This window comes from Heterodontus francisci, unplaced genomic scaffold, assembly GCF_036365525.1.
Source record: "Heterodontus francisci isolate sHetFra1 unplaced genomic scaffold, sHetFra1.hap1 HAP1_SCAFFOLD_61, whole genome shotgun sequence".
Classification (NCBI taxonomy): Eukaryota; Metazoa; Chordata; class Chondrichthyes; order Heterodontiformes; family Heterodontidae; genus Heterodontus; species Heterodontus francisci.
In genome coordinates, this window is record NW_027141441.1 from 1,837,160 (window position 1) to 1,857,121 (window position 19,962).

At 42.4% G+C, this 19,962-nt stretch overlaps 1 non-coding gene across 1 annotated transcript; it reads right to left on the minus strand.

The window, feature by feature from the left end:
• Positions 1-820: 820 nt before the first annotated feature.
• trnar-ucu (transfer RNA arginine (anticodon UCU)) lies at positions 821-911 on the minus strand. Its single transcript is given in 2 exon segments — positions 821-856; positions 875-911. It is a non-coding gene; the product is annotated as a tRNA-Arg (tRNA).
• Between the last annotated feature and the right edge of the window lie 19,051 nt (positions 912-19,962).

Below are 19,962 nucleotides of genomic sequence, written 5' to 3' on the forward strand. Positions count from 1 at the left end.
GATTAACTTTGAGGTTCTGCTTCTTAATTTGCTGCCTAGTTCCTCATACTGACTTTGCAGAACCTCTATCCTTGTCCTGCCTATGTCTTTGGTACCGACATGGACCACGACGACTGGATCCTCCCCCTCCCATTGTATGTTTCGCTCCAGCCCTGAGCAGATGTCCTGAATCCAGGCATCGGCAGGCAACACAGCCGTCTGGACTCTTGCTTTTGCTGCAGAGAACAGAGTCAATCCACCTTACTATACTGTCCCCTACTACCACTACATTCCCTTTTTCTCCCTGTTTGAGCCGCAAACACTTACTGCAGACGTGTTTGCCCTGGATCACAGTGGCATCCAGGAACTCCCACATGCTGCAGCTGTGACACATCACCTGTCCTGTCATCCTTAACGTGTTTCAATTAACTACTTAAATATTTTATTCAATTATTCATTTTATTGCATATTTTATTAAACTTACCATTAGTTTGTTTACTATTTTAAACGTGAGGACTAAAATGGATCTTAATCACTTACCAGATGCGCATCAAGCAGGTCGGTTCTTCCAAACCAATCAACTACCTGCTTGCCTGTGATGTCACAGCTTACCAGATCCTCACCAAACAGCTCCTTCCACTGCACCGAAGAAAGAACCAAATCCTGTATCCTCACCCCAGCGGCTCTCTGTTTCCCTGCTCTCACTCTCCATTGTGATATCACTCCTCGATTTCTTCCCCTGCTCTGCTCCTCTGTCTCTCGCTCTGTCCTCGAGTCTGTGCTTTTGGCGCATTTCTTCATTTGTTGTTCCGTTGTGCTCCTCTGTTTCTGGTCCAAAATCTGACTCTGGTGTGATTTGAACCCACAACCTTTGGATATCGTCTTAATCATTATTTAGAAGTCCAACACGCTATCCACTGCGCCACAGAGACTTACACATTTTTATGAACATCACTAAGGACTTTGATCTTGTCAGCAGAGACGGGCTCTTCAAACTGCAATGGAAGACAGGCTGCCCTCCTGACCTCTTGGGCATCATCTTTTCTTTCCACGAGAACATGCACAGTTCCATCAGTTACAATGGAGCAACATCAGACGCTTTCAAGATCAGCAGTGGGGTAAAGCAGGGCTGCGTGCTGGCGCCAACTCTCTTCGGAACAGAGGAACATGGGAGTAAGCAATTCAGCCCGTCGAGCCTGCTCTGTCATTCAATTCGATCATGGCTGATCACCGACCTCAAAGCCCCTTTCCCATGCTATCCCCATATCCCTTGATGTCATGAGTGTCAAGATTTCTTTCAATTTCTGTCTTGAACATGCTCAATGATTGAGCTGCCACAGCCCTCTGGGGCACAGTATTCCAATGATTCACCACCGTCTGAGTGAAGAAATTCCACCCATCTCAGTTTTAAATGGCCTACTCCTTATTCTGAGACGATGTCCTTTGGTTTTAGACTCACCAACCAGGGCAAACATCCTGTCTACATCCACACTGTCACGCCCTGTAAGAATTTTGTCAGTTTCAATCAGATCACCTCTCATTCTTCGAAACTTTAAGGAATACAGGCCCAGTTTCCTCATAAGACAATCCCACCATCCCAGGGATTAGTCTGGTGACATAAAAACAAGAAATGCTGGAACCACTCAGCAGGTCTGGCAGCATCTGTGAAAAGAGAAGCAGAGTTAACGTTTCAGGTCAGTGACCCTTCTTCGGAACTGACATATATTAGAAAAGTCACAGGTTATAAGCAAGTGGGGTGGGGGTGGGGCAAGAGATAACAAAGGAGAAGGTGTAGATTGGACAAGGCCACATAGCTGACCACAAGGTCATGCAGCAAAGGCAAACAATATGTTAATGGTGTGTTGAAAGACAAAGCATTAGTCCAGATTAGGTGTTAATGGACTGAATATTGAACAGCAGGAAGTACAAACCTGAAAAAAAACAGTAGGTAAGCAAACTGAACAAACTGAGATGAAATGAAATAAATGCAAAAAAAAGATTAGTCTGTTGACCCTCTGTTTCACCCCCTCTATGGCAAGTGTATCCTTCACAAGGTGAGGAGACTAAACTGTACACAATACTCCAGTGCGGATTCACCAAGGCTCTATACAATTGCAGCAAGACATCTTTACTCCTGTACTCATGACCCCTCGTGTGGGTACAACATACCATTTGCCTTCCTAATTGATTGCTGCACCTGCACAAGAGCTTTTAGTGTCTCAGGAACAAGGACACCCAGGTCCCTTTGGACATCGACACTTCCCAACCTCTCACCATTTAAGAAATACTCTGTCTTTCTGTTTATTCTACCAAAGTGAATAACTTCACACTTATTCACATTATATTCCATGTTCTTGCCCATTCACTTAGCCTCTCCAGGTCCCCTGGAAGCCTCTCTGCATCCTCCTCACAATTCACACTTCACCGAGCTTTGTGTCATCTGCAAACTTGGAAATATTACATTTAATCCCCACGTCCAAATCATTTATTTAGGTTGTTAACAGCTGTGGCTCCAACACTGATCCTTGCAGTACCCCAATAGTAACAGCCTGCCATCCTGAGAAGGACCCGTTATTCCTGCTCTCTGTTTTCGGTCTGTTAACCAATTCTCAATCCATATCAGTATATTATCCCCAAGCCTATGTGCTCTAATTTTGTTTACTCACCTCCTGTGTGGGACCTTACCAAAGGAAAATACAAATACCACACATCCACTGGTTCTCCTTTATCTGTTCTATAGGTAACATCCTCAAAAATCTCAACAGGTTTTTCAAACCTGTTTTCCTTTTCATAAATCTATGTTGACTCTGCCCAATCATGTCATCATTTTCGAACTGTCTAGTTATCACATCCTTTATAATTGGCATATTCTTCTCCATGCTGCTATTGTACACTTTCAATTACTCAGATATAGGTGTTCACCTGCACATCAGAGCTGACGACAAGCTGTTCAACTTGGCAAGACTGTGCGCCAAGACCAAAGTGGGTAAATTCCTAGTCTGTGAGTTGCTATTTGCTGATGATGCTGTGCTGACATCCCATAATGAAGTTCAGTTACAGCAGCTTGCAGATCGGTTCTCCCTGGCCTGCAAAGAGTTTGGACTGACAATCAGCATCAGTAAGATGAAAGTTACGGGCCAGGACGTTGAGACTCCACTTTGCATCAACATCGACAACCTCACTTTGGAGGTTGTCAACAGCTTCACATACCTTCAATCAACAATCACCAGCAATCTGGCCCTTGATGCTGAAATCAGCACCAGGATTGCCAATGCTGCAGCTGTCATGTCAAAGTTGAGAAGACAAGTGTGAACCGACAGCAAACTGACCGAAAATACAAAGCTCCACGTGTACCAGGCTTGTGTTCTCAGCACCCTCCTTTATAGTAGAGAAGAATCAACAACTTATACAGCCAAAAAAAGCGGCTGAACAGCTTCCACCTCCATTGCCTCAGATGGATACTGGGCATCTCCTGGCAGGACAGAGTGCCGAATGCGGAAGTACACCAGCGTGCAGGGATCCACAGCATGTTTGCCCTCTTGAGTCAGCGGTGACTCTGTTGACTGGGCCAAATGGATGACGGTCACATTGCCAAATACATGCTCAATGGTGAGCTTGCTATCAGCATGAGATCAACAGGTCAGGGAAAAAAATCAAGTCCTTTGGAGAGGTTTGAGTTAATTCAGGAGAGGGGCATGGATTTATCAATGGGAGTTCATGCTTGTCGAATCTAACTGCATTTGTTGACAAACTATCTGAGAATACTGATGAAGGGAATGCAGTGGATGTTGTTTATATGGATATTACGAAAGCATTTTATAAAGTACCACATAAAAGGGTGGTTAACAAAATTGGGTACATGGATTAGGAGGGTCAGTGTCCATTTGGATAGTAAATTGTTTTAAAGACTGAAAACAGCGAGTCATATTAAATGGTTCTTGGTCAGACCGGAGGATAGTCGACAGTGGTGTTCCCCAAGGGTCAGTGCCAGAACCACTGCTTTTTTTGCTGAAGGTAAGTGACTTGGATCTTGGAATACAGAGTAGAATCTCAAAATATGCCGATGACACCAAACTTGGAGGAGCGGCAAATAGTGAGGATGATATGAACTGCCTGCAACAGGACAGTGATAGGCTAGCAGAATGGGCAGACAGGTGGCAGATGGAATTTAATAGTGACAAGTGTGAGGTGATGTATTTTGGCATAAGGAATAGGGAGAGGCAATATATACTTAATGGCACAGTTATAAAGAGTGTGCTGGAATGGAGGGACTTGGGGTTCATGTGCACCGATCTTTGAAGGTGGCAAGACATATTGCGAGAGTGGTTAGCAAAGCATATGGGATCTTGGGCTTTATAAATAGAGGCATTGAGTACAAAAGCAGGGTTGTTATGCTGAACCATTATAAAACTCTGGTTAGGCCCCAATTGGAGTGTTGCTTCCAGTTCTGCTCAGCAGACTTTAGAAAGAATGTGAGGGTCCTTGAGAGGATGCAGAGGCGATTTACCAGAATGGATCCAGGGATGGGAGATTTTAGTTACAAGGTTAGGTTGGAAAAGCTAAGATTATTCTGCCTTTCTCAAAGGAGATTGAGTGGAGAATTGATAGAGGTGTATAACACCTCCAGAGAACAGGCCATCCTGGACTGGGCATTGTGTAATGAGAAAGGATTAGTTAACAATCTTGTTGTGTGGGGTCCCTTGGGGAAGTGCGCCCATAATATGATAAAATTCTTCATTAAGATGGAGAGTGAGAGAGTTGATTCCGAGACTCGGGTCCTGAATCTAAACAAAGGAAACTATGAAGGTATGAGGCGGGAGTTGGCGATGATAGATTGGGGAACGTTGCTTAAAGGGTTGACAGTGGATAGGCAATGGCTAGCATTTAAAGAGCGCATGGATGAATTACAACAATTGTTCATTCCTGTCTGTGCAAAAGTAAAACAGGAAGGGTGGCTCAACTGTGGCTTACAAAAGAAATTAAGGAAAGTATTAGATCCAAGGAGGAGAAATATAAAATGGTCAGAACAAGCAGCAAACCTGAAGATTGTGAGCAGTTTGGAATTTAGCAGAGGAGGACAAAAGGATTGATTAAGAAGGGGGAAATAGAGTATGAGAGTAAGCTAGCAGAGAACATAAAAACTGACTGTAAAAGCTTCTATAGATATGTGTAGAGAAAAAGATTAGTGAAGACAAATGTGGGTCCCTTACAGTCAGAAACGGGGGAATTTATAATGGGGAACAAAGAAATGGCAGACCAATTAAATACATACTTTGGTTCTGTCTTCACAAAGGACGATACAAATTATCTCCCAGAAATGTTGGGGAACATAGGGTCTAATGAGAAGGAGGAACTGTATGAAATCTGTATTAGTAGGGAATGTTTGGGAAATTGATGGGATTGAAGGCCGATAAATCCCCAAGGACTGATAATCTACATCCCAGAGTACTTAAGGAGGTGGCCCTTGGAATAGCAGATGCATTTCTGGTCTTTTTCCAAAATTCTGTAGACTCTGGAACATTTCAAATGGATTGGACGGTAGTTAATGTAACTCCACTATTGAAAAAAAGAGGCAGAAAGAAAACAGCGAATTATATACCGGTTAGCCTGACATCAGTCGTGGGCAAAATGCTGGAGTCCATTATAAAAGATGTAATAGCAGAGTGCAATAATAACTCGTCTCCACTCCTAGTATTTCTAAATCCCACACATTCACTATAATGTGAACAATTATTTCCTGTTGTGTCTCTCTCAGATTTGTAAACTTCACTGTATTGGAGTGAGGTGACATCTACTGGCGGGTAGCAAGAACTGCAATCAAGCAGCAGAAACTCCACAGTCTGTCAGGGTTAAAGAAACATAGCAATGTGAGGATACAGCGAAGTGGTTTGATTGGGTCGATGGAGACATGATTCCACTTGTGGTGGTGTCTGAAGCAAAGGCCAGAAATACAAAATTGTCATTAATAAAAGAAATGATGAATTCATGAAAAATGTAGTAACGTAGTGAATGGTTAGAATGTGAATCGAATAGAAAATGAGATTGGATGGACAGAAGCAGTCTGAAAGGATGGCTGAAACAAAAGGTGAGTGCCCTGAAACGTTAACTGTGTTTCTCTCAGCACAGATGCTGCCAGAGCTGCTGAACATTTCCAGCACTTTCTGTTTTTATTTCAGCATTTGCAGGATGTTGCTTTGATCTGAAATATAAAATGGATGATTGGCTGGGGGGTTCCAGTGAAATTCCACAGCAGCTAAAGAAACCTGACTGGTCAGTGGCTCGTTGGTCTAGGGGTATGATTCTTGCTTAGGGAATGTGGTTGATTAACATGTAAGAAATGCAAGATTCTAATCCCAGATGAGCCCTGGCCTGCTGGCATGTTTAGATTAAGGTTATCTATTGGTTTCAGCCTTGCAGAAGGTGGAATTGACTTCCAAACGGAGCTGGCTTGAGGACCAGACAGCTGGATTCAAAGAGCTTGTCGACAAAATTGTAATTAACTAAATGTACAGATAGCCAAGTGGGAATATAAAGTTGTTGCAGTAATTGAGACCTGACTCCAAAAACAACAGGACTGGGTTCTGGAATGGAATGGAATTCTTCAGTGCTTCTGTTGTTTGGCTTGCATTGACTCATCGATTTTCTTGTTTTTCACTTTGTCGATGCCTTTGAATAATTGTGGATCCTTCTTCAGGGTGTCTCCTTTCACCAGGTAGTTCTGACCTCCGATGATGTTGATTGTAATCAGCTTCAATTCGCTGAAAGTTTTGGAAGTGAGCAGATTTCCTTTGCTTGAGTCTACAACATGGAACTCAGTCTGACATGTGGACCCATGGGAGGATTTGAATGCCATCCCTGCGTTGGAGTTGCATCCATCCAATAAGAGACCGAGTAGAAGTGACAGTTCTGTCAGTCGAATATGAGACTTTTAATGGCAGGGTTGTGAGTTTGAGTGCCATTCTGTTTTTCCCTTTTTTAAGGCTTCATGAGCAGAGAGTACAGGGAGTGTTTGAAATGAGCAAGTCTCGCTTTGATTCAGGACTCTTACCTCTCAGCAGCATCTCACTATGAAAGATTGAATTTGATCTCATTTCATTCTCAGCTCGGGGTCTGTGCGGCTCAGTGGCACTTCTGGCTGTCTCCCGCTTCACAATCCATCAGTACTGAGAAAGCAATGGGGAATATTACTCACATGTTGTGTTCTTTAATTTTTTGAAAACTTGAATGTATGTATTTTCTTCCAAAACAAGGACACCAAGCTGCTGTTAATGTAAGGCTGAAATAGGTCAGTTGGGCGAGCGTTAGACTGAAAATCTAAAGGTCCCAGGTTCAATCCCGGGTTTCAGCAATTTCGCTTCCTTTTGCGTCCCTTGCCTTGGTTCTGATTTTCCAGTTGCACAATTTACTTTGAAATTATTTACCAAGCACCATTGGATTGAATTTGAGAAACAACACAGAGTCATTTACAACATCGAAGGTGGTCATTTGGCCTATCACGTCCATGCTGGCTCTCCCCGGAGCAATCTAATCAGTTCCACTCACCAGCTCGATCCCTTTCCTCCTGCAAGTTTCTTTCCTTCAAGTATCCATCCAATTGCCTTTTCAAATTATTGGTTGTCTCTGCTTCCACCACACTCGTGGGCCAAGACATTACCACCCACAACATAAAAAATTCCACCTCATCAAGGATGGGAAATACTTACATCTTCTATATTTGCTTATTCTCTATTTCTATGAGAATAGACTGGCAGTCAACATGAAAGGAAACCCAAAAATCTTCGAGCAGCATGTAAATGATAAGTGGGTAGTAAGAGGTTGAGTCGGGTCTATTAGGGACAAAAAGGATAATATAAGCTTAGAGGTGCAGGGCAATGTTAATCTACGTAATGAGTACTTTGCATCAGTGATCACTAAGGAAGTGGAATTTGACAAAATATCAGTTGAAGTGAAGAAAGTAGTGGCAATAGAGAGAGTACAATTTAGGAGAGGGAGGTACTAAAAAGGCTGGCTGTGCTTCGGGAAGATAAATCACCTGGTCCGGATGGCTCACATCCCAGGTTGCGAAAGGAAATGCGGATGCAGATAACGGAAGGGCTTGCTATAATCTTCCAATCTTCCCTGGATATGGGGGAGGTGCCAGAGGATTAAACAGTGGCAAATGCGACACCCTTATTCAAGAAAGGGTGTAAGGACAGTTCGGGTAACTACAGGCTAGTTAGATTAACAGCAGCGGTGGGTAAGGTTTTAGAAAGAATAATCAGGGTAAAAAATCAACAGTCACTTGGAGAGGTTCGAGTTAATTAAGGAGAGTGAGCATGGATTTATAAATAGGAGTTCATGCTTGACTAATCCAGCTGCATTTTTTGATGAACTAACAGAGCAGCTTGATGAAGGGAATGCAGTGGATGTTGTTTATATGGATTTTAAGGAAGCGTTTGACAAGGTACCACATAAAAGGGCGGTTAACAAAATTGAGGTTCGTGGTATAGGAGGGTCAGTGTCCAATTGGATAGAAAATTGGTTTAAGGACAGAAAACAGCGAGTCTTATTAAATGGTTCTTTGTCAGACTGGAGGATAGTCGACAGTGGTGTTCCCCAAGGGTCAGTGCTAGAACCACTGCTTTTTTTGCTCAAGGTAAGTGACTTGGATCTTGGAATACAGAGTAGAATCTCAAAATATGCCGATGACACCAAACCTGGAGAAGCGGCAAACAGTGAAGATGATATGAACTGCCTGCAACAGGACAGTGATAGGCTAGCAGAATGGGCAGACAGGTGGCAGATGGAATTTAATAGTGACAAGTGTGAGGTGATGTATTTTGGCATAAGGAATAGGGAGAGGCAATATATACTTAATGGCACAGTTCGAAAGAGTGTTCTGGAATAGAGGGACTTGAGGTTCATGTGCATCAATCTTTGAAGGAGGCAAGTCATATTTCGAGAGTGGTTCGCAAAGCATATGGGATCTTGGGCTTTATAAATAGAGGCATTGAGTACAAAAGCAGGGAAGTTATGCGGAACCATTATAAAACTCTGGTTAGGCCCCAATTGGAGTGTGGCTTCCAGTTCTGCTCAGCAGACTTTAGAAATAATGTGAGGGTCCTTGAGAGGACGCAGAGGCGATTTACCAGAATGGATCCAGGGATGGGGGATTTTAGTTACAAGGTTAGGTTGGAAAAGCTAGGATTATTCTGCCTTTCTCAAAGGAGATTGAGTGGAGAATTGATAGAGGTGTATAACACCTCCAGAGAACAGGCCATCCTGGACTGGGTATTGTGCAATGAGAAAGGATTAGTTAACAATCTTGTTGTGTGGGGTCCCTTGGGGAAGTGCGCCCATAATATGATAAAATTCTTCATTAAGATGGAGAGTGAGAGAGTTGATTCCGAGACTCGGGTCCTGAATCTAAACAAAGAAAACTATGAAGGTATGAGGCGGGAGTTGGCGATGATAGATTGGGGAACGTTACTTAAAGGGTTGACAGTGGATAGGCAATGGCTAGCATTTAAAGAGCGCATGGATGAATTACAACAATTGTTCATTCCTGTCTGCGCAAAAGTAAAACAGGAAGGGTGGCTCAACTGTGGCTTACAAAAGAAATTAAGGAAAGTATTAGATCCAAGGAGCAGAAATATAAAATGGCCAGAACAAGCAGCAAACCTGAAGATTGTGAGCAGTTTGGAATTTAGCAGAGGAGGACAAAGGGATTGATTAACAATTGGAAATAAGCTTGCAGAGAACATCAAAATTGACTGTAAAAGCTTCTATAGATATGTGAAGAGAAAAAGAGTAGTGAAGACAAATGTGGGTCCCTTCCAGTCAGAAACGGGGGAATTTATAATGGGGAACCAAGAAATGACAGACCAATTAAATACATACTTTGGATCTGTCTTCACAAAGGAGGATACAAATTATCTCCCAGAAATGTTGGGGAACATAGGGTCTAGTGAGAAGGAGGAACTGTATGAAATCAGTATTAGTTGGGAATGTTTGGGAAATTGATGGGATTGAAGGCCGATAAATCCCCAGGGCCTGATAATCTACATCCCAGAGTACTTAAGGAAGTGGCCCTTGAAATAGCAGATGCATTTCTGGTCTTTTTTCAAAATTCTATCGACTCTGGAACAGTTCCAATGGATTGGACGGTAGTTAATGTAACTCCACTATTTAAAAAAAGAGGCAGAAAGAAAACAGCGAATTATATACTGGTTAGCCTGACATCAGTCGTGGGGAAAATGCTGGAGTCCATTATAAAAGATGTAATAGCAGAGTGCAATAATAACTCGTCTCCACTCCTAGTATTTCTAAATCCCACACATTCACTATAATGTGAACAATTATTTCCTGTTGTGTCTCTCTCAGATTTGGAAACTTCACTGTATTGGAGTGAGGTGACATCTAGTGGCGGGAAGGAAGAACTGCAATCAAGCAGCAGAAACTCCACAGTCTGTCAGGGTGAAAGAAACATTGCAATGTGAGGAGTCAGCGAAGTGGTTTGATTGGGTAGATGGAGACATGATTCCACTTGTGGTGGTGTCTGAAGCAAAGGCCAGAAATACAAAATTGTCATTAATAAAAGAAATGAGGAATTCATTAAAAATGTAGTAACGTAGTGAATGGTTAGAATGTGGATAGAATAGAAAGTGAGATTGGATGGACAGAAGCAGTCTGAAAGGATGGCTGAAACAAAAGGTGAGTGCCCAGAAACGTTAACTGTGTTTCTCACAGCACAGATGCTGCCAGAGCTGCTGAACATTTCCAGCACTTTCTGTTTTTATTTCAGCATTTGCAGGATGTTGCTTTGATCTGAAAAAAATGGATGATTGGCTGGGGGGTTCCAGTGAAATTCCACAGCAGCTAATAAAGCCTCATCTGTCAGTGGCTCGTTGGTCTAGGGGTATGATTCTCGTTTAGGGAGGATGGTTAATTAACATGCGAGAGATACTGGGTTTAAATCCGGGACGAGCCCTGGTCTGCTGGCATTTTTAGATTAAGGTGATCTATTGGTTTCAGCCTTGCAGAAGGTGGAATTGACTTCCATGCGGAGCTGGCTTGAGGACCAGACAACTGGATTCAAAGAGCTTGTCGACAAAATAGCAATTAACTAAATGGACAGAGAGCCAAGTGGGAATATAAAGTTGTTGCTGTCATTGTGACCTGACTCCAAAAACATCTGGACTGGAATGGAATGGAATTCTTCAGTGTTTCTGTTGTTTGGCTTGCATTGACTCATCGATTTTCTTGTTTTTCACTTTGTCGATGCCTTTGAATAATTGTGGATTCTTCTTCAGGGTGTCTCCTTTCACCAGGTAGTTCTGACCTCCGATGATGTTGATTGTAATCAGCTTCAATTCGCTGATAGTTTTGGAAGTGAGCAGATTTCCTTTGCTTGAGTCTACAACATGGAACTCAGTCTGACATGTGGACCCATGGGAGGATTTGAATGCCATCCCTGCGTTGGAGTTGCATCCATCCAATAAGAGACCGAGTAGAAGTGACAGTTCTGTCAGTCGAATATGAGACTTTTAATGGCAGGGTTGTGAGTTTGAGTGCCATTCTGTTTTTCCCTTTTTTAAGGCTTCATGAGCAGAGAGTACAGGGAGTGTTTGAAATGAGCAAGTCTCGCTTTGATTCAGGACTCTTGCCTCTCAGCAGCATCTCACTATGAAAGATTGAATTTGATCTCATTTCATTCTCAGCTCGGGGTCTGTGCGGCTCAGTGGCACTTCTGGCTGTCTCCCGCTTCACAATCCATCAGTACTGAGAAAGCAATGGGGAATATTACTCACATGTTGTGTTCTTTAATTTTTTGAAAACTTGAATGTATGTATTTTCTTCCAAAACAAGGACACCAAGCTGCTGTTAACGTAGGGCTGAAATAGCTCAGTTGGGCGAGCGTTAGACTGAAGATCGAAAGGTCCCTGGTTCAATCCCGGGTTTCAGCAATTTCGCTTCCTTATGTGTCCCTTGCCTTGGTTCTGATTTTCCAGTTGCACAAATAACTTTGAGATTATTTGCCAAGCACCAGTGGATTGAATTTGAGAAACAACACAGAATCATTTACAACATAGAAGGTGGTCATTTGGCCTATCGCGTCCATGCTGGCTCTCCCCGGAGCAATCGAGTCAGTTCCACTCACCAGCTCGATCCCTTTCCTCCTGCAAGTTTGTTTCCTTCAAGTATCCATCCAATTTCCTTTTCAAATCATTGATTGTCTCTGCTTCCACCACACTCGTGGGCCAAGTCATTACCACCCACTACATAAAAAATTCCACCTCATCAAGGATGGGAAATACTTACATCTTCTATATTTGCTTATTCTCTATTTCTATGAGAATAGACTGGCAGTCAACATGAAAGGAAACCCAAAAATCTTCGAGCAGCATGTAAATGATAAGTGGGTAGTAAGAGGTTGAGTCGGGCCTATTAGGGACAAAAAGGATAATATAAACTTAGAGGTGCAGGGCAATGTTAATCTACTTAATGAGTACTTTGCATCAGTGATCACTAAGGAAGTGGAATTTGACAAAATATCAGTTGAAGTGAAGAAAGTAGAGGCAATGGAGAGAGTACAAATTAGGAGAGGGAGGTACTAAAAAGGCTGGCTGTGCTTAGGGAAGATAAATCACCTGGTCCGGATGGCTCACATCCCAGGTTGCGAAAGGAAATGCGGATGCAGATAACGGAAGGGCTTGCTATAATCTTCCAATCTTCCCTGGATACGGGGGAGGTGCCAGAGGATTAAACAGTGGCAAATGCGACACCCTTATTCAAGAAAGGGTGTAAGGACAGTCCGGGTAACTACAGGCTAGTTAGATTAACAGCAGCGGTGGGTAAGGTTTTAGAAAGAATAATCAGGGTAAAAAATCAAAAGTCACTTGGAGAGGTTCGAGTTAATTAAGGATAGTGAGCATGGATTTATAAATGGGAGTTCATGCTTGACTAATCTAACTGCATTTTTTGATGACCTAACAGAGCAGGTTGATGAAGGGAATGCAGTGGATGTTGTTTATATGGATTTTAAGGAAGCGTTTGACAAGGTACCACATAAAAGGGCGGTTAACAAAATTGAGGTTCGTGGGATAGGAGGGTCAGTGTCCAATTGGATAGAAAATTGGTTTAAGGACAGAAAACAGCGAGTCTTATTAAATGGTTCTTTGTCAGACTGGAGGATAGTCGATAGTGGTGTTCCCCAAGGGTCAGTGCTAGAACCACTGCTTTTTTTGCTCAAGGTAATTGACTTGGATCTTGGAATACAGAGTAGAATCTCAAAATATCCCGATGACAACAAACTTGGAGGAGCGGCAAACAGTGAGGATGATATGAACTGCCTGCAACAGGACAGTGATAGGCTAGCAGAATGGGCAGACAGGTGGCAGATGGAATTTAATAGTGACAAGTGTGAGGTGATGTATTTTGGCATAAGGAATAGGGAGAGGCAATATATACTTAATGGCACAGTTCTAAAGAGTGCACTGGAATAGAGGGACTTGGGGTTCATGTGCATCAATCTTTGAAGGTGGCAAGACATATTGCGAGAGTGGTTCGCAAAGCATATGGGATCTTGGGCTTGAAATTGAGGCATTGAGTACAAAAGCAGGGAAGTTATGCTGAACCATTATAAAACTCTGGTTAGGTCCCAATTGGAGTGTTGCTTCCAGTTCTGCTCAGCAGACTTTAGAAAGAATGTGAGGGTCCTTGAGAGGACGCAGAGGCGATTTACCAGAATGGATCCAGGGATGGGGGATTTTAGTTACAAGGTTAGGTTGGAAAAGCTAGGATTATTCTGCCTATATCAAAGGAGATTGAGTGGAGAATTGATAGAGGTGTAAAACACCTCTAGAGAACAGGCCATCCTGGACTGGGTATTGTGTAATGAGAAAGGATTAGTTAACAATCTTGTTGTGTGGGGTCCCTTGGGGAAGTGCGCCCATAATATGATAAAATTCTTCATTAAGATGGAGAGTGAGAGAGTTGATTCCGAGACTCGGGTCCTGAATCTAAACAAAGAAAACTATGAAGGTATGAGGCGGGAGTTGGCTATGATAGATTGGGGAACGTTACTTAAAGGGTTGACAGTGGATAGGCAATGGCAAGCATTAAAAGAGCGCATGGATGAATTACAACAATTGTTCATTCCTGTCTGCGCAAAAGTAAAACAGGAAGGGTGGCTCAACTGTGGCTTACAAAAGAAATTAAGGAAAGTATTAGATCCAAGGAGGAGAAATATAAAATGGCCAGAACAAGCAGCAAACCTGAAGATTGTGAGCAGTTTGGAATTTAGCAGAGGAGGACAAAAGGATTGATTAAGAAGGGGGAAATAGAGTATGAGAGTAAGCTAGCAAAGAACATAAAAACTGACTGTAAAAGCTTCTATAGATATGTGTCGAGAAAAAGATTAGTGAAGACAAATGTGGGCCCCTCACAGTCAGAAACGGGGGAATTTATAATGGGGAACAAAGAAATAGCAGACCAATTAAATACATACTTTGGATCTGTCTTCACAACGGAGGATACAAATTATCTCCCAGGCATGTTGGGGAACATAGGGTCTAGTGAGAAGGAGGAACTGTATGAAATCAGTATTAGTAGGGAATGTTTGGGAAATGGATGGGATTGAAGGTCGATAAATCCCCAGGGCCTGATAATCTACATCCCAGAGTAATTAAGGAAGTGGCCCTTGAAATTGCAGATGCATTTCTGGTCTTTTTTCAAAATTCTATCGACTCTGGAACAGTTCCAATGGATTGGACGGGAGTTAATGTAACTCCACTATTTAAAAAAAGATGGCAGAAAGAAAACAGCGAATTATATACCGGTTAGCCTGACATCAGTCGTGGGGAAAATGCTGGAGTCCATGATAAAAGATGTAATAGCAGAGTGCAATAATAACACGTCTCCACTCCTAGTATTTCTAAATCCCACACATTCACTATAATGTGAACAATTATTTCCTGTTGTGTCTCTCTCAGATTTGTAAACTTCACTGTATTGGAGTGAGGTGACATCTACTGGCGGGAAGCAAGAACTGCAATCAAGCAGCAGAAACTCCACAGTCTGTCAGGGTGAAAGAAACATTGCAATGTGAGGATACAGCGAAGTGGTTTGATTGGGTAGATGGAGACATGATTCCACTTGTGGTGGTGTCTGAAGCAAAGGCCAGAAATACAAAATTGTCATTAATAAAATAAATGAGGAATTCATGAAAAATGTAGTAACGTAGTGAATGGTTGGAATGTGGATAGAATAGAAAGTGAGATTGGATGGACAGACGCAGTCTGAAAGGATGGCTGAAACAAAAGGTGAGTGCCCTGAAACGTTAACTGTGTTTCTCACAGCACAGATGCTGCCAGAGCTGCTGAACATTTCCAGCACTTTCTGTTTTTATTTCAGCATTTGCAGGATGTTGCTTTGATCTGAAAAAAAATGGATGATTGGCTGGGGGGTTCCAGTGAAATTCCACAGCAGCTAATAAAGCCTGACCTGCCAGTGGCTCGTTGGTCTAGGGGTATGATTCTCGCTTAGGGAGTATGGTTAATTAACATGCGAGAGATTTCGGGTTTAAGTCCCGGATGAGCCCTGGTCTGCTGGCATTTTTAGATTAAGGTTATCTATTGGTTTCAGCCTTGCAGAAGGTGGAATTGACTTCCATACGGAGCTGGCTTGAGGACCAGACAACTGGATTCAAAGAGCTTGTCGACAAAATTGCAATTAACTAAATGTACAGATAGCCAAGTGGGAATATAAAGTTGTTGCTGTAATTGTGACCTGACTCCAAAAACAACAGGACTGGGTTCTGGACTGGAATGGAATGGAATTCTTCAGTGTTTCTGTTGTTTGGCTTGCATTGACACATCAATTTTCTTGTTTTTCACTTTGTTGATGCCTTTGAATAATTGTGGATCCTTCTTCAGAGTGTCTTCTTTCACCAGGTCGTTCTGACCTCTGATGATGTTGATCGTAATCAGCTTCAATTCGCTGATAGTTTTGGAAGTGAGCAGATTTCCTTTGCTTGATTCTACAACATGGAACTCAGTCTGACATGTGGACCCATGGGAGGATTTGAATGCCACCCCTGCGTTGGAGTTGCATCCATCCAATAAGAGAGCGAGTAGAAGTGACAGTTCTGTCAGTCGAACATGAGACTGTTAATGGCAGGGTTGTGAGTTTGAGTGCCATTCTGTTTTTCCCTTTTTTAAGGCTTCTTGAGCAGAGAGTACAGGGAGTGTTTGAAATGAGCAAATCTCGCTTTGATTCAGGACTCTTACCTCTCTGCAGCATCTCGCTGTGAAAGATTGAATTTGATCTCATTTCATTCTCAGCTCAGGGTCTGTGCGGCTCATTTGCACTTCTGGCTGTCCCCCGCTTCACAATCCATCAGTACTGAGAAAGCAATGGGGAATATTACTCACATGTTGTGTTCTTTAATTTTTTGGAAAACTTGAATGTATGTATTTTCTTCCAAAATAAGGACACCAAGCCACTATTAATGTTAGGCTGCAATAGCTCAGTTGGGAGAGCGTTAGACTGAAGGTCCCTGGTTCAATCCCGGGTTTCAGCAATTCCGCTTCCTTATGAGTCCCTTGCCTTGGCTCTGATTTTCCAGTTGCACAATTTACTTTGAAATTATTTACCAAACACCAGTGGATTGAATTTGAGAAACAACACAGAGTCATTTGCAGCACAGAAGGTGGTCGTTTGGCCTATCACGTCCATGCTGGCTCTCCCCGGAGCAATCTAGTCAGTTCCACTCACCAGCTCGATCCCTTTCCTCCTGCAAGTTTCTTTCCTTCAAGTATCCATCCAATTTCCTTTTCAAATCATTGATTGTCTCTGCTTCCACCACACTCGTGGGCCAAGTCATTACTACCCACAACATAAAAAAGTTCCACCTCATCAAGGATGGGAAATACTTATATCTTCTATATTCAGCTTATTCTCTATTTCTATGAGAATAAAATGGCAGTCAACATGAAAGGAAACCCAAAAATCTTCGAGCAGCATGTAAATGATAAGTGGGTAGTAAGAGGTTGAGTCGGGCCTATTAGGGAGAAAGAGGATAATATATGCTTAGAGGTGCAGGGCAATGTTAATCTGCTTAATGAGTACTTTGTATCAGTGATCACTAAGGAAGTGGAATTTGACAAAATATCAGTTGAAGTGAAGAGAGTAGAGGCAATGGATAGGGTATAAATTGAGAGAGGGAGGTACTAAAAAGGCTGGCTGTGCTTAGGGTAGATAAATCACCTGTTCCGGATGGCTTGCATCCCAGGTTGCGAAAGGAAATGTGGATGCAGATAACGGAAGGGTTCAGTATAATCTTCCAATCTTCCCTGGATATGGGGGAGGTGCCAGAGGATAAACAGTGGCAAATGCGACGCCCTTATTCAAGAAAGGGTGTAAGGACAGTCTGGGTAACTACAGGCTAGTTAGATTAACAGCAGTGGTGGGTAAGGTTTTAGAAAGAATAATCAGGGTAAAAAATCAACAGTCACTTGGAGAGGTTTGAGTTAATTAAGGAGAGTGAGCATGGATTTATAAATGAAAGTTCATGCTTGACTAATCTAACTGCATTTTTTGATGAACTAACAGAGCAGGTTGATGAAGGGAATGCAGTGGATGTTGTTTATATGGATTTTAAGGAAGCGTTTGACAAGGTACCACATAAAAGGGCGGTTAACAAAATTGAGGTTCGTGGGATAGGAGGGTCAGTGTCCAATTGGATAGAAAATTTGTTTAAGGACAGAAAACAGCGAGTCTTATTAAATGGTTCTTTGTCAGACTGGAGGATAGTCGATAGTGGTGTTCCCCAAGGTTCAGTGCTAGAACCACTGCTTTTTTTGCTCAAGGTAATTGACTTGGATCTTGGAATACAGAGTAGAATCTCAAAATATCCCGATGACAACAAACTTGGAGGAGCGGCAAACAGTGAGGATGATATGAACTGCCTGCAACAGGACAGTGATAGGCTAGCAGAATGGGCAGACAGGTGGCAGATGGAATTTAATAGTGACAAGTGTGAGGTGATGTATTTTGGCATAAGGAATAGGGAGAGGCAATATATACTTAATGGCACAGTTCTAAAGAGTGCACTGGAATAGAGGGACTTGGGGTTCATGTGCATCAATCTTTGAAGGTGGCAAGACATATTGCGAGAGTGGTTCGCAAAGCATATGGGATCTTGGGCTTGAAATTGAGGCATTGAGTACAAAAGCAGGGAAGTTATGCGGAACCATTATAAAACTCTGGTTAGGCCCCAATTGGAGTGTTGCTTCCAGTTCTGCTCAGCAGACTTTAGAAAGAATGTGAGGGTCCTTGAGAGGACGCAGAGGCGATTTACCAGAATGGATCCAGGGATGGGGGATTTTAGTTACAAGGTTAGGTTGGAAAAGCTAGGATTATTCTGCCTATATCAAAGGAGATTGAGTGGAGAATTGATAGAGGTGTAAAACACCTCTAGAGAAAAGGCCATCCTGGACTGGATATTGTGTAATGAGAAAGGATTAGTTAACAATCTTGTTGTGTGGGGTCCCTTGGGGAAGTGCGCCCATAATATGATAAAATTCTTCATTAAGATGGAGAGTGAGAGAGTTGATTCCGAGACTCGGGTCCTGAATCTAAACAAAGAAAACTATGAAGGTATGAGGCGGGAGTTGGCTATGATAGATTGGGGAACGTTACTTAAAGGGTTGACAGTGGATAGGCAATGGCAAGCATTTAAAGAGCGCATGGATGAATTACAACAATTGTTCATTCCTGTCTGTGCAAAAGTAAAACAGGAAGGGTGGCTCAACTGTGGCTTACAAAAGAAATTAAGGAAAGTATTAGATCCAAGGAGGAGAAATATAAAATGGCCAGAACAAGCAGCAAACCTGAAGATTGTGAGCAGTTTGGAATTTAGCAGAGGAGGACAAAAGGATTGATTAAGAAGGGGGAAATAGAGTATGAGAGTAAGCTAGCAAAGAACATAAAAACTGACTGTAAAAGCTTCTATAGATATGTGTCGAGAAAAAGATTAGTGAAGACAAATGTGGGCACCTCACAGTCAGAAACGGGGGAATTTATAATGGGGAACAAAGAAATGGCAGACCAATTAAATACATACTTTGGATCTGTCTTCACAACGGAGGATACAAATTATCTCCCAGACATGTTGGGGAACATAGGGTCTAGTGAGAAGGAGGAACTGTATGAAATCAGTATTAGTAGGGAATGTTTGGGAAATTGATGGGATTGAAGGTCGATAAATCCCCAGGGCCTGATAATCTACATCCCAGAGTAATTAAGGAAGTGGCCGTTGAAATTGCAGATGCATTTCTGGTCTTTTTTCAAAATTCTATCGACTCTGGAACAGTTCCAATGGATTGGACGGGAGTTAATGTAACTCCACTATTTAAAAAAAGAGGCAGAAAGAAAACAGCGAATTATATACCGGTTAGCCTGACATCAGTCGTGGGGAAAATGCTGGAGTCCATGATAAAAGATGTAATAGCAGAGTGCAATAATAACACGTCTCCACTCCTAGTATTTCTAAATCCCACACATTCACTATAATGTGAACAATTATTTCCTGTTGTGTCTCTCTCAGATTTGTAAACTTCACTGTATTGCAGTGAGGTGACATCTACTGGCGGGAAGCAAGAACTGCAATCAAGCAGCAGAAACTCCACAGTCTGTCAGGGTGAAAGAAACATTGCAATGTGAGGATACAGCGAAGTGGTTTGATTGGGTAGATGGAGACATGATTCCACTTGTGGTGGTGTCTGAAGCAAAGGCCAGAAATACAAAATTGTCATTAATAAAATAAATGAGGAATTCATGAAAAATGTAGTAACGTAGTGAATGGTTGGAATGTGGATAGAATAGAAAGTGAGATTGGATGGACAGACGCAGTCTGAAAGGATGGCTGAAACAAAAGGTGAGTGCCCTGAAACGTTAACTGTGTTTCTCACAGCACAGATGCTGCCAGAGCTGCTGAACATT